The sequence below is a fragment of the Homalodisca vitripennis genome, chromosome X (genome assembly GCF_021130785.1).
Source record: "Homalodisca vitripennis isolate AUS2020 chromosome X, UT_GWSS_2.1, whole genome shotgun sequence".
Taxonomy (NCBI): Eukaryota; Metazoa; Arthropoda; class Insecta; order Hemiptera; family Cicadellidae; genus Homalodisca; species Homalodisca vitripennis.
In genome coordinates this window covers 2,252,469-2,268,055 of record NC_060215.1, presented here as the reverse complement: position 1 = coordinate 2,268,055, position 15,587 = coordinate 2,252,469, and positions in this window count along the sequence as shown.

Genomic DNA, 15,587 nt, shown 5'->3' with positions numbered 1-15,587 from the left:
GTATGCAGCACTTGTCTAAAACGACAATTAATAAATCAAGCAAGTATTCACACATACTCACAGGTGAATTAATATAAAACAAGGCCGAAATAAATAACACGATGCCAAATAATATAACCTGACCATCCTGACGAGAATCATTATCACCTCTTGAGGAAAAATTACGTTGATTGTGGTCTTATTGCCTCTGCGAAACTTCTAAAGGAAGTTTGTTTGGACAGTTTACAATGTTTTTGGGTGAGAAACTATTTTATTATGTATATTTTGGTCTTCCTTATTAAAAACTCAACTTAATAAACACATACTATGCTTCAATAAATTCAGTTTTAAGCTGTAGATTTAATGCTGAGTTTACCACGGATTACCTCGCAATGGTGAGCTAAACTAAAATAGTAAAAAACTTCACCAGGACGTATATGGTTCTCCGAATATGATCAGTTAACAATTGAAGTCCTAGGATGTAGATAGACATCATCGTTAAGAGCCTAGGAATCGAGTCGGCTGTTTCACAGTTACCTGAGGAACAGGGTGACGGGTTTCGTTGTGATGCCAGTCTTTTACTCAGAAAAATTCCTCCCACAAAACCCAATTTGACAATAGAGGAGAAAAAGGCCATGTCAATCCTTGGGAAAGACGACACGGTCAAAATATTACCAGCCGATAAAGGCAACGCTACTGTTGTACTTGACTCAGTAGCGTATAAATATAAGACTGCGGAAACTTTAAATACTGGCAAATATACAGTTTTAAATAAAGATCCGACTGATTAATTTGAACGCAAAGTAGCAAACACCTTAAGAAAACGTAAAGAATTTTTTTTCAGATAAATTTAGATCTAAATTAACTCCTCACCACTCCAAAATCTCCTATATGTATGGCCTTCCCAAAATCCACAAACCCACCATCCCTCTTCGGCCCATCATTAGTTCTCGTGATTCACCTTGCAGGGAATTGGTATGAAAAACTGACTCTTTCATCAAAAATTCCAGGGATTTTGTAGAGAAGTCAAAATCACTAAAGTTGACTGAAACTGACAAACTGGTAAGTTTTGATGTGGAAAGTCTATTTACAAATGTACCAGTTCCAGAAACTCTCGGAATTATTAAATCACGTCTTAAAGAAGACCAAAACATTAAAGGATAGAACTAAACTTCCCGTGCCAGTAATTATGGAACTGTTAGAACTATGCACTCAATGCAATTATTTTGAGTTAGAGGGTAAAATTTACCGTCAAGATGAGGGGATGGCAATGGGTTCTCCAATGTCTCCTATTTTAGGCAATATCTTTATTGAGGAATTTGAGCGAAAAGCTTTGGTTTCAGCTCAGTTCAAACCGAAGATTTGGTGGAGGTATGTGGATGATACCTTTGCTATTTTTTCTCATGGAGACATTGAATTAAATAATTTTTTGAATCACATTAATAGTATTTCTCCTTCCATCCGCCTCACAATGGAAGTGGAAGTCCAAAACAAGCTTCCCTTTTTGGATGTGTGTGTTATTAAGAGATAGGGATGTCCTTAAGACAACTGTTTTTCGAAAGAAAACACACACAGGAAAATATTTAAATTATCAATCCAACCATCAAAAATCTGTCAAAGAAGGAGTAGCCTAACTCGTTGTTTGATAGAGCAAAGAGCTTGTGCTCAGATAAAGATGGACTAAAAGAAGAATTTAAGAAAATTGAATCGGATCTCAGAAGCAATGGATACCCTCAATTAATAATAAGTAAGTGCAAAAGAAACCAGAAGAATCATTCCTGAGTCAGAAAAACAGAATTGTGATAAATTATAAATTTGCATTTATGTCAATCCCTTATGTGCCGGGATTATCGGAGAAAATTAGAAGAGTAGGTAGAAAGTACAACATTAGAACCGCGTTTTAAAACACACAACACTCTTAGACAAAGTCTCGTAAAAACTAAACCAAAAAATGGCACACTGGATTCCAAAAACTGTGTTTACAGTATAAAATGTAGTTGCAATAGGGAATACATAGGCGAGACAAAAAGACCACTGAACGTAAGGATAAAAGAGCACAAAGAAAACACGAGAAAGGGTCTCACAGAAAAGTCAAAAATTTGCACACCATTGTTGGTCCGAAGACCATCATATGAATTGGGATAAAGCCAACATAATACATCGGGAACCACATTTCTTCAAAAGGAAATTAATTGAGGCAACATACATTAAATTGGCAGACCAAACAATCAGTCAAACCATCAGTCGAGATTAGGCCGCTTTGGTTGCCAATTCTAAAAATATGAACTAAAGAGAAAACCAAAAGTATCAAACGGATCAGATATTTGCAATAAACCAATGCGGAGTCACAATATGGTTTTAAGAAGTTCATCTCGCATGAACCAATAATAACGAAAGGGCCCATTTCCTGTCCACCCTCCCTTTTATTTCCGCCATCTTGTTTTAGCCAGCCGTGACGATCACCATTGGCCAGACCCTCTGGTCAGTCGTAGGTGGTTAGTAGACGAGTGAAGACGTATTGTGACCTGTATTCCGTAGTTCAGTTTTAATGATTAGTGTTTTGTATAGTTTTTTATTAAGTGCATGTTTATAGAGTTAGTGAATATGACAAACAACAAGTAGGTTGTGATTCCTGTCCACAACGCTTTGGTAAGATTTGTTTATTTTAATCTACTTTGTAATTATGTATAAGGTTAGTTCTTTACCTGAAGAAGAGATCAGATTGCAGATCTCGAAACGTAGTGTTACTGATTTCTTGTTTCACTGAACGATGGCAAATGTCCGAAAAAATCCTGTATCGTTCAATAATAACTGAGTTTGATAATTATTTACAACAAAGGCAGGATGAAATTAAATTACGTAATTATTTGTAACTATAAATAATAGGAACTAAATTATGCACACCGCGTATTACACTGGCACCGTTTACTCTACTAACAACCCTAGGTAAGAGATGAATTTTATTTTGTTTTTATTTCTGGAAATGAACCATTTTAAATAAGGAAAGAAATACATTAAAAGACATATTATTTTCTTGCTTGAAGAGAGTTTCAATTTTAGCACGAATAAATGAACTAAAAATAGTCTGTTTTTGTTTTGTTTATTATTAAGTTATAAATTTAATGAAACTATAATGACTTTATTTTGCAAAATTACTTATTAAATATTTTAGTAAATGTTTTACGATTAACATTTTCTAAGAACTTTGTACGAACTTTGGGAACGCACTTTCAACATAAACTAAAATATATATTTTTTACCCTCTGTAATCACCATATAACATACGTTTACTGAAAATTTAAGATGCTACACCGTGCATAGAACACAAAACTAATATATCATTTTCCATGTGATTGTATAATTGAGGTTACCGCTGATTGGACTTTGACCCAATAAATACGTGAGAAACATGTGGTCAGTTTAAATTAATTGAAATAAAACTAATTATTTGAAGGCATGGTAACTAAAAACTATTCCATTGCCATTATTTTTAATTTATTGAAGGCAAAACTTTGAAATGTCAATGTCGTGCAATTAAAAAGTTATTACTTAGACTCTGATGAGAATGATCACACTGACAATGTGAGAAAATAAAATAGAAGTTTTAATATTCGTCAACACATTCAGTCTATCCTTTAACTAATTTTAGGGACAGATCATTTGGTGAGTAGTTTCTGTTATTTTATTTTTATCAAACACATCTTATATTTTCCCACGCGTAACGCTCCTACCTAATCGTATTTCATTTTTAGTTGGCTGTCAGCAGAAGTGCAATGCAGTGTAATCTCAAAAGAGTAGGCGAGTGTCCTGATAGCAGTTAGTATTTTAATTGTAGTTTAAGGACATTCTATTGTAATTCGGGTCGGCAGTAATTCAAATTACAGCATATTATTAATTTTAGTTCACATTTCGTTAATTTTTATTCGTTTAATATACAGTAAATTTTAGTAGAATTTAATAGTTAAACTTTTAGTTAACATTCTACCTAGTTAGACCTAGATTCATCAGTATTTCGTGACATCGTATAGTTTTAATTAACATGCTTACAAATAATTAGTTTTATTTTAATTAATTTAAACTGACCACATGTTTCTCACGTATTTATTGGGTGAAAGTTCAATCAGCGGTAACCTCAATTATACAATCACATGGAAAATGATAAATTAGTTTCGTGTTCCATGCACGGTGTAGCATGTTAAATTTTCAGTAAACGTATGTTATATGGTGATTACAGAGGGTCAAAAATATATATTTTAGTTTATGTTGAAAGTGCGTTCCCATCGTTTCATTTCGTACAAAGTTCTTAGAAAATGTTAATCGTAAAACATTTACTAAAATATGTAATAATTAATTTTGCGAAATAAAGTCACTATAGTTTCATTAAATTTATAATAATAAATATCTTATTTTTGTGTTTGCAATTCAAAAGTTTCCGTGTTATGTCTCAATTTACTCCACGGCTGGAAGAATTGGGTTGGCTTACCAGCTCTGCGTCTACTGCTTTTATTATCAAATATTAATTTATCGTTACACATAGATTTCAGCTAAAACTTTATGTTTATTCTAAAGGTTATGAATATAATAATACAACATATCTTATAAAAAACTTATGTTATATGATGTAGTACGTTTGCTAAATGAATGTAATTACCATAACAAATGATTTCTTGATTAGTGATTACGACATAAAGGCTGCATGTATTTTGGTGTTAACAAAAACCAAACAATTTTACAGTAATTGTTATTATTACAATTTAGCTTCTGCTAGTTCGCGTTTCTTTTCTAAAGCTTAAATCGTTATATATACGTTATAAACCTTATATATATAGAAGGTTTTTGATAATTTTTCTTTATTAAAATACTGTTTTATATTTTGTGAAAATAGAAACGAAATTTGATATCGACCTGCAGAATGTTAATATTTTATATTTTGTTGTGTTTAAAATAATTAGTGTATAAGTTATCGTTTTTATTAAAAGTTGCTTTTATTTGGATCTCTCTCTAAACCTTTTAGTATATTCTCATTTATTAGGTTTGCAGCACTGTTTGCATAATGCAGCTAAGTTAGGAAGGGTTTATTTAATGTAAATGTTTAATTTAAGCCTTGTACACCTTCCTCTTACTGCATATTTAATGTTCACCGAACCTCTTTACGGTTTTAACTGTTTTATGAAGTGACGGAGAGCGAGACGATGAACCTCGTTTTTTAAACTTTTATAAATTTTACACAAAACAAGGTGTTGCTCACAACTTCGGATGTAATTTTTTTTAGTAACAGGAAAAAAACAGCCATATATATTTCGTAAATGGTATAACCCTCATGAGATATGCGTTGGCTTTCGGGAGATACTCCCATTTAACTTCCTAGTAACACGAATATTAAAGCTGGGGGAGAAATCCTTAGTAGGGTTCTTGGTGAGAGCACTTATGATGTGATATGCTGGGGCCAGATGATCGTTCTGTATCAATCGTAGCTCTGCCTAGAGAAAAGCACAAAAATAAACAGTTACATGTATAATAGTTAAAGATTAATTTAAATTTCTCAAAATATCTACCTATTTTGTAGGCCACCTAGTTCACTGTCCTCATTTTAGTCTCGAAAGTATTAATATATGTAAAAGTGATATAGTACAATGCATTCAATTGCTCTCTATTTGCTATATCATCATTCTGTATTTTATATTTCAGCGTAGGATAATATCAACCTTTATAAACCTTATCAACGAAAAAGTGACTCACTGCACTATTATTTGTTTATCATCACTACAAAAAATATACTTTGTGTCTTGATCACTGTTGGAATCACATCCATTTGCAATAGTCAGTGGCTTAGTGCGCACGCTTAAACCCTCAAATTGCAGTCATGGTGGGAATTGTTCACTGAGTGTTACTATTGCTCGACCCTCATGCTGTTACTTCAGCCATTTAAAAAATCCAAAATGTTACAGGAATCTAATATCGGAGCGCCAAAAAATGTCACAGTTGAGAGGTATCCGTTGTTTGTTGATCCTGGCTTGTGCAAGCGTATCTTTAAAGTCGTCTTACTCGCATTTGCGTAGGCAGATTTTGTTAAAAAAAGTACAGTTGCAATGGTAAAAATATAGAAAATAGTTAGTATCTTGTAAAATTTGTATAATCTATGTAAAGCAGTAGATAAAAATAAAAAGACAAAGTTTTGTCTAACCTCGGTTTGTGTAAGCGTACAGTTAAAGTGGTCCTGAGTAAGTACCATTGGAATTGTAATCAATTTTCCATATAGTTGATGTCTAATATATTTCATGTAAATATTCTTGTTATTTTGTAATATGACTTATGCATAGAGGAGAAATTATATTAAATCAATGACGTCTCTTTTAAACGATTCTGTAGCATACCTTAAGATTTTATTAGTTATTTAATATTAAAATACTGTATAAACATTTGTATTTGAACCTTGTTAGTGTTTGCTTCTTTTAAAGCAACTTTATGTATATATCCATATATATATATATATATATATATATAAAGTTTAAGATATTGCCGACTCTGAAATTAAAGAGAAAGAGGACTCCCTGGGCCTGGGAATGCCCCATCACAAATTGTTTTGCTACTTAAACCATTTTTAATGATAAACATATAGGTCATGTGGGATACATGTGAGGTACTGTTTACATGCTGTGAAACTGAGGTTTCGAAAAATATCATGAGCCAGATTATCAAATATTTATTTATTTAATGTGTATCTGTTGTCAAATTTATCCAGATTTTAGAGTTGAATACAATTTTTACATGTCACCATATAGTTGAATGCTTAGTATTTAGTCCGCCAACCCAGCAACATTTTATATTTCCTTTACTTTTAAACACATTTTACAGCGGTCTGAAATATTATTTTATTAACATATATACAATTTAAATAATAATCAGTGATTGTTAAAATGAGCAATTACTGTTAAACATACACAAGTTAATTTTGCTGAAAGGACTAAAATAAGGATAAGAAATCATCAATTTACCATTAAAAATATATACAGTTTGAGAATTTGTGTAACCCTAGCAGCCCCAGTTTTATATAAGAAAAGGAGAATGACCGTCTGATGATGAACGTTGGAATTGGAAAGTGATTGACAGCTGTTGAAAACACTGTAAATTATTCAATGGCAAACACTCAATCTCCGTTCACATTCCAGTGCTTGAAGCTGTTGGCTTGTAATAATGAACAAATACAACCTATATTGTTCTAAATTTTTTTGTGAACTTCATTAGTCTTCATTACATAGGGGACCAGCGGGCAAAGTCTCAACAGAATAAAAATTAATTGTTTTCATTTATTTCTTTTATAGTTAGGAAACTTTTGGCGTCGAAGTATTTCATATTACGATTGAAATGTATTACTCATAATAAACTATTGTCTAATAATTCTTAATAATACAACACAATATATATATATATATATATATATATATATATATATATATATATATATATTGTTCCAATATTGTGGTATTTTGTTCTAGACGTGAAAATGAGCAAAAAATTCATATGGAGGTATGTCATAAAACTTTTAGTTTTCCGTCTATTTGTCTGTATGTAATTCTTACAAAAAAAAGTTATATATTTTGTACCTGTAAAGATAAAGTTATGAAACTTTGCAGTTGTTTTGGGATTTTTTATGCCCATTTGATAAAAAAATATGAACAAATTATCTTTACCCGTTTCAAAATGGCAGCCAATCATACATTTTTGATTTTAAATTGCGCCAAATCGATACCCTGTATGAAAATTTTACCAGAATATTAAAATGTTGGAAACTTGATGCTAAATCTAATAGTGATTGTTTCATTAAAATCGAATAACAAGCAACTAAATGGTACAAGCAAATATATACACTTGTTTTCCTGCAATGTAAGTTCAGTCGTGTATACGGCTAGAAGTTTTGTGCTGTCCATTCAGTTTCTGGAAAATTCTGTATCTGTTGGGACTCAATAGTTTTAGTCATGTTTGCCTCTTTCGTTTCTTAATACTTTTTTTTACAGACTTGTGTCTCAAAGGTAATTTCTACTGTTCTGCACAAATGCATGGTAAGTTAGGTACGGGACTCTGACAACTGGAGTCTAAGTAATTAATTGCAGATGTACAGGGGCCTTTATGGAGGTTAGATGAGGTTATAAACCAATAAACGGTGCCAGGACGTTGATGGAGCATGTCAGCCAGCTTCTGTTAATGGATTCTCAGTCCACTCTCGTCAGTAGTGATCAACGTTCGCCCTATCGAGTTTGGAAGAGAAGAGAGCTAAGCCTCACGATAGACATAAAGGCAGAGCGCATTAAAAATGGATGTATTGGTAAAGGAGTAACTATGTATTAAAAAATAAAAGATATTAGCATCCATAATTGGCAAACAACACGACGAGCTGTAGCTAAGATCAGGAAGAAATATCAGTCAACATAATGAGAGCGTTAAACGCCACATGAATTTGATTACACAATGCGGGTTATAACATCTTGATATAAATAGACGTCGTGAATAAAATATCAATAATCCAAGTATTTAAAGAGGTAATTTCGAGCAAAGTCTGATTATGTGGTTATAGGCATATAAATTATATAACTGTATCTTAAAGCGTTACAAATTGAAATTGTCACATGATTAAAATATACACTAATTAAACTTAGATTCACTTAACTGCGCATAGTATAAACAGTTATATTTTTTTTTATTTCATCTGTAAATAAAAATTACTTAAAAAAGTATGAATGGGGGTGGCAAAACGGTTGATGTAGTTCTGCCATACTTTGAAATTGTGAGGATAGTAAAATTTGAGACATAGGTACATTGATTAGTGTAGAAAACCTGACCCATCTTTAGTTATGAAGTCCAAGAATAACCAAGTGAATAAATTGGATAATCAGTGAATTAAATACTTTTATTATGAATTATAGAAATCAAGGTTGATTAAATTGTCATCACAGTTGGAAGAAAGAGTGTTAGTTGTAGAGAAAACAAAGGTTACAACATAGTAGTTCGTCTCTTGTTGAAGTCTTTGTACGAGCTCTTATCAGCTTAGAAGCAAAGTATTTTGACGGCACGTCCTCTGATCACCCACGCTTCCTGGACTAGCTTGGCTACTTCTCTTCTCCCACACACCTTTATTTGCCTTAAAAGGTGAAACTCAATATATTTCTTGACGTTAAAATAAATAGTCGTACATTCCATACAACAGTTTTAATTGTTTGTTCAACGGACTACTCAAGTAACTGAAAGCTCAAATAATAGTAATTCTTAAACTGGAGACTAGAGAGGACAGTGAGATGGCGTGAGAGGGAGAGGGGGAAGGAGAAAGAGAGGGAGAGAGAGAGGGACCATAAAATATCACCAAATATCATTTTATATTTCTCTTTTTATACCTATTTTATCACGGAATTTTTCTTACAATTTCCCCAATCAGGTATTTTGGTATTTTTTCTATTTAATTATTTGTTAATTCTCTACTACAGCTTTTAGTGATATTGCCCAAGAGTTTTAAAAACGCATCCATTTTTTCCATATTCATTTTTAATTTTGCTTTTATTATTTTGTCTGATTCACAGATTTATCACCATTTTTGATCATTATATGAAAGATTTCAAAAAAATTATATAATTAATTTATTATAAATTCAAGGTTGGAATAGGCCAAATACAAATAGTTTTTATAATTCAAAGGAGGCCTCTGTGGTGTAGTCGTAGAGCACTCACTCAGGCGACAGATTCGAGTTTGAGTCCCGGTGGGGCGGAGCAAATATTATTTTTGATTTAATACCTATTGAAATTATATTCCGATATTGGTATTTATATAAAATTTAATGACTATACGTATGTATATATATATATATATATATATATATATATATATATCGCGCAATCCTCTTTTCACTTAGACATAAATTTACAATATAAAAATGTATTTGTTTAAATATATTAAAAGTGATCATCTGAGCATTTTCATCAGGAAACCAGAACAATAAAACACGTAGACCAGTCATCGTAGAAGATTTTAATATCAGCAGGTCTACCACCAATACTAGAACTAAACAACTGCAAGAACGTGAATCTCATTTAAATGTTTGTTCGTTACGTTAAAATAAATATAAGTCACAGCAAATAAACAGTTACATACTTAGTCGCATAATTATTTTATAAAATCAGATATTTTTGTTTCTTCATGAATAATAAATTAGGTGAAATCAACATACCACCTCTAATTTTATACTGATTTCTCACCATGGCTTTTCAAAATATGTCATAAATTATGAATATTAGCGTTTAGAAAGCGAATAAAACTGAATTAATACATATAAATACATTGCATGGATAAATATAATTACCTGATTTTGGATCGAAATGTCAGAGATATCTGAATGGAAGATACGTGGATTTTACGGTGATCACAATTTGCTATAACCTAGAATATTTATGGAACATTGTTCACTCTTATAAGTATTTATGGAACAAGAAAACAAAGGAAGTGTAACTAATAAAGTACCATAAGAAAGATTAAAATAAATAACATTTACAAGTAAATGCACCGTAAATATTTAACTAACTAGATTAACGTTTTATCATTTAAAACATGTTTAATATGTATACTAAAATAATAGTTTCTACATTTTTTATGCTCTCTTTTTACATATTAAAGTACTTCCTAATGTATGTAGAACATCTTATATAACTAACGTATTCCTAAATAACTTATTCATATTGTTATCCTGCGTCGACTTTTCCTTTTGTAATACCATCCTGTAACGTCAAGCTATTTACTTTAAAAACTCTTTCCTTATGCTTTTTAGCCATACATAATACAAAATAATTTATTGTAAGTTTAGAACAAAAACAATTTAGTTGGGTAAACTATTTGTTACATAGGAAATAAAATACACATGTTGGAGGAAAAAGAGACAGTCAGTAAATCGTTCTAATGTGCTCTTCTGCTATTTAGTCCTACTGCCCTTTCCCTGTATCTCTGAAACAGAATCACATTGTTGACCCAAAAACGGTAATTTCAAACCCAAAGTTTTTCATATATATTTATTTGTGCGTGACAGTTGTATTTATTTTAAGTACTCACAAAACGTCTTTTCCTTATAAAGTAAACTTTAGCATAAAAAGCAAGTTGATAATAATAGTTATATTGTTCTTATAACACATACACACGTTAGTATACAAAATTCAATACATATTTTCACTTGTTTTAAATTAGCTAAGTATGAAACTATGCCAAGTAAAAATCAGTAAATATCCATCAATATTTAAATTATGATTTCCAAAACCTACTATTACATTCACTATTAGGTTATAATAGAACTCAAAAACTGCCGATATTTGATTTAAGCAAGTTTAAAAAGATTTTATACACTTTTGTTAATTTATTTGAGACATTAGTGTAATAAAATGATTCGTTGTATCTAGGCACTCATATAACAATAACTACTAATAAATACTTAGATAAAATCTAGCTTATAAGTTTTTTACATCCAATTATTCTTAAATGTATTTTGTAAATACTATTAACTATTCAGTACATTCTGGATTTTAACCTTATATTTTGGAAGAAGCGAACTTTATATTTTAAATCCAGATACTGTTTTATTTGTGTGATATTAATTCGACACGATGAATACTTATAACAAATGTGTGATTACTTAAAAAACATGTAAGGTATACTGTTAGAAAATTAAATCAAATTCTACTACATACAGAATGGTGACTTGAAAACAATCTCATAATAATATTTTCTTTCTGTGTTTTAGTAATACATTTCCTTTAAATATAATCGTATCACAACTATACGTATTCTACATTTAAAAAAATGTATTACAGTGTCTTCTTACATACTACCTTGGCCAGTTTTCGAACACTTTCATAAACTTTTCAGCTCTACCAGTCAAGTCCCATTAATGCCAAAATTAGTTTGACATCAGCTGTTATATTCTCACTGGTATAGTTAATGTTTAGCTGCTCTGTCTAAGTGGTAGAGGGACATTGTGGAAGATTGTGTTTTTTTTTTTATTAAAATCTTTGAAGTATAAGCTATTGCGTACACTGGTCTAAACTGAACTTCAACTGTGTGGCTTGGTACAATATCAAATACCTACCTTTGCTTCAGTGATTTGTAATTAAGACTCTAGGGAGACCAACGATGACTGATTGCATGTCATGAACAATCCCAGTTCTGCCAAAAATATGCAACGTTACAAATTTAGATACTAATCAGTAGGTATTTATATATCTTATTAATTATTATAAATATGTTATATTATGTTATTATTATATAACGTATAGCATTGGCCCTTTGTTTCTTATTTAATAAACCAGGCAATCCACATTTTCTTTTTTCAGAATGTCAACATATCTGCAACTTTACAAACTATTCCATCATTTTTATTATGTCCTGTTCACGAACCATTAAAGAGCCTATACAACCCAAAGTTATATCATGGGAAATCCTAATTTATTCTAAAAACATTACTGACACATGAATTAATTTCATTATATCAGCGAATGTACTCACTGTCCAATCATCTGTAAAAGTGCACTGTTTCATTATTGTCACAGTATTATTCTCTATAAGTAAAGCTATTATGTATTACATATATGTATGGCATCAAATGCTTCGCCATATTTTCCAGCTGAACTATCCACGCACCGATGTTTTTCAGGTTGAATTTCCTTTGTCAAGTTAATTGGTCAATTTTATTGCAAATATAATTACTTGGTAACAACATAAAACTGATTAACCCTTGCTCTTTTCAATAAGCTTTCTATTCATTTCTTGATTTCCTAAGATTAGGAAAGGTGCCTTGTATCAGTTGTATAGCAACAAGTAGAGGGTGTATTCCAATTTTCGTCAACCATATCACCAAACACCAGTTTCGTTTCTACCTGGTACTCAATATGGCTGAAAGTAAAAAGAAAGAGAACAAATTTTAAGGAAGTCCTGTACAAAACTCGTAGATGCCTTTCTCTTAGTGGAATCTAACTCTGCTGGAGACTTGACTCCTGGCACCTGAGTGATGTGCGTCAAAAGAGATAAAAGACGTCGGCGACGAAGAAGCTTAAATTTAACCCTGTCAATATCAGATATACCTACAATACAAAATATAAATATAGAGTCTGATCTAAGTGAAGGGGTATTCTCACCGTCGCATCAGGTGCACGATTGAATGCACTACCATGTAAGACACGATATCTTAGTACGGTGGGGCAATGGAGTTTTAGAAAACACTTGATAGTTTAGTATTATCTATATGATTATTTAGCTAAAATCGTCATATAAATAATTTTATAATACACATGTGACATATTCTGAAATAATTTACAAATTGTTTACATTTAATTTTAATATAAAACTCGTAAAGGGGAGTGCCAGGCGTCAAGCGGTCTAAGGCGAAGGACTTTCAATTTGATCCGGACAAACGCAGGTTCAAGCCATGTTTGTGAATGCACTTTTTTCATTAGACTACCATCAAACCTTTACTGTATCGAATCTCCCCCTTTTTGATAAGATCCTGTCCAGTAGGGCATGAGGATCGGTAAAGTAAGGCTTAAAGGGAGATTGGCCTCACCTTTAATGATATTTCTTTTTCTATTTTTTTCAAAAAATATTTTTATATATTTTTAGCTAATTTCTCTAAACCAGCGGTTACCCGCGGCTTTTTACGCATTTTTCAATGGAATAAAATGTACTTCATAGACCTATTCTTTTTGAAGACCATACTAAAACACTTCTGAAAATAATAGATAATCTCTAGAAGATATATATGCTTCCTGCTCTGTGAATTCAACGTTGTTTATTTATAGGCTGCTTTGATTTAATAATTCACTAGGAAAATCCAAATGCTTAATCTCCACAAAGCTATTTTAATACTTAATCTTTTTTGAGGAAAATCATATTCATCTTCAATAACACTAGAAAATAGCCTGATGAAATTATCTCTCAGGTTCCTTTGAATGGTAAGAGAGTAAATGTTAATTTCGGAAACGAATATTTTTACTGAAATTTCGTACCTCCATAATTTCTTAAAACCTTCAACAGATATTTATCAGATTCTCAGCACGAGATATATAATCTAACATTTTTTATTTCAGCCCACATTGTAAGTTCTACTGAATTAAATCTTCGTCACAGTTACATTTATCTTATTTTTGTATTCATGTCTTTTCATAAAATAATTCTTAAACAATAAATTGTTTCATTTTCAGTTAGGTTAGTAACAGCCTACAATAAAAAATCATCTTTTATTAAAAAGTGCAAATTATATTTACGTGTGAATAATAGTTATATTTTTTGCTTTATATTCTGTAGGTTCAGTACAGTCCTGTACATAAATATTACGAATTTCCAAATGAAATTTGCTGGAGTTATAGGGTACACAGAGTCATGATCTTTTTGCACGAAACGTTCAGTGGATTTAAGAAAAACACGCTTGGTAGTAAGTTTAGTTTAACTAGTAACGTTACTGTTTATATTCATGTTACAACACTTGCCAGTGCACATAACGAATGTAAGCGCATATATGATTATACCGTATTGCATTATATTTTAATCTGTTTTAAAAATACGCATGTCCTTAACCAGCCGATACGATATGTTGAGCTATGTAAGTTTCGACCGCTCCACCCTTCATCTCGATTACCTCAACATATTCGGTCTCTAAAACGAAGCTATAGGCATATCTTAACTAACAACATACAAAACATATCACTTAAACATTGATTGCGTGTGAAAAAAATGTTATTAATAAGTGTGTTTGTTTCATGAATCTCCAAAAAACACAATAGGCCTACATGTTTCAAAGCCACGAGGGATCGACATTGCGTGGTTATTTCAATTGCTTTGGTTAATAATGACCATATTTATGTTTCATTAAAGTTGATTTCATTTTTGTATCTTAGGATTCCTTATTCACATGTATTATTAGCCATTAAATATTCTGTTTGCTGGAAGCTATCAAACGTCTATCGGTTAATTTTTTAGTACATTTTTATATTCATGAGTACAATCGCATAACAATAATGTACATGTAATTATTGTAATATATACTATTTTGATCACAAAACAAAGACACATAAAACTGGGCTTATAATGTGAATAAAACTGCATAATGCTCTATAGCAGAGGACATTATAGTAATTATCAGTTAGCTTATAATCGTTTTATGGACTATTTGGGTAGGTAAGTATTTAAAAACTTAAAGGAAACTATAACGGATCCAAGTTAAGTGGATCCAAGTGATATGCGCGGAATTTCAACATGTGTGCCCCGTGGACCTAGCTGATTTTGTCACTTTTTGTTGGTAACTTGTTATTAGAGATCTAAGCTTGGATATTTACGTTTCACTTTTGCTCAGATTCATGTCAGCGCTGAAAATTTACATTCCGCAGAATGTGAGAGCTAACACCCTGTGGAATAATTTGTCTGTTGCTAATACAGTTTTACTCGTGTAAGAAAAATGTTATGTTGTGATCATTCCTTTTAAATTTACGTGAAAGTTATTATAATGAATGTTAATAACAATACTCTAAATTGAGGGGCAATAAAATATATTTTCTGATTAAGGTTTTGTAAGCAAACCATATTTCCTGAATACA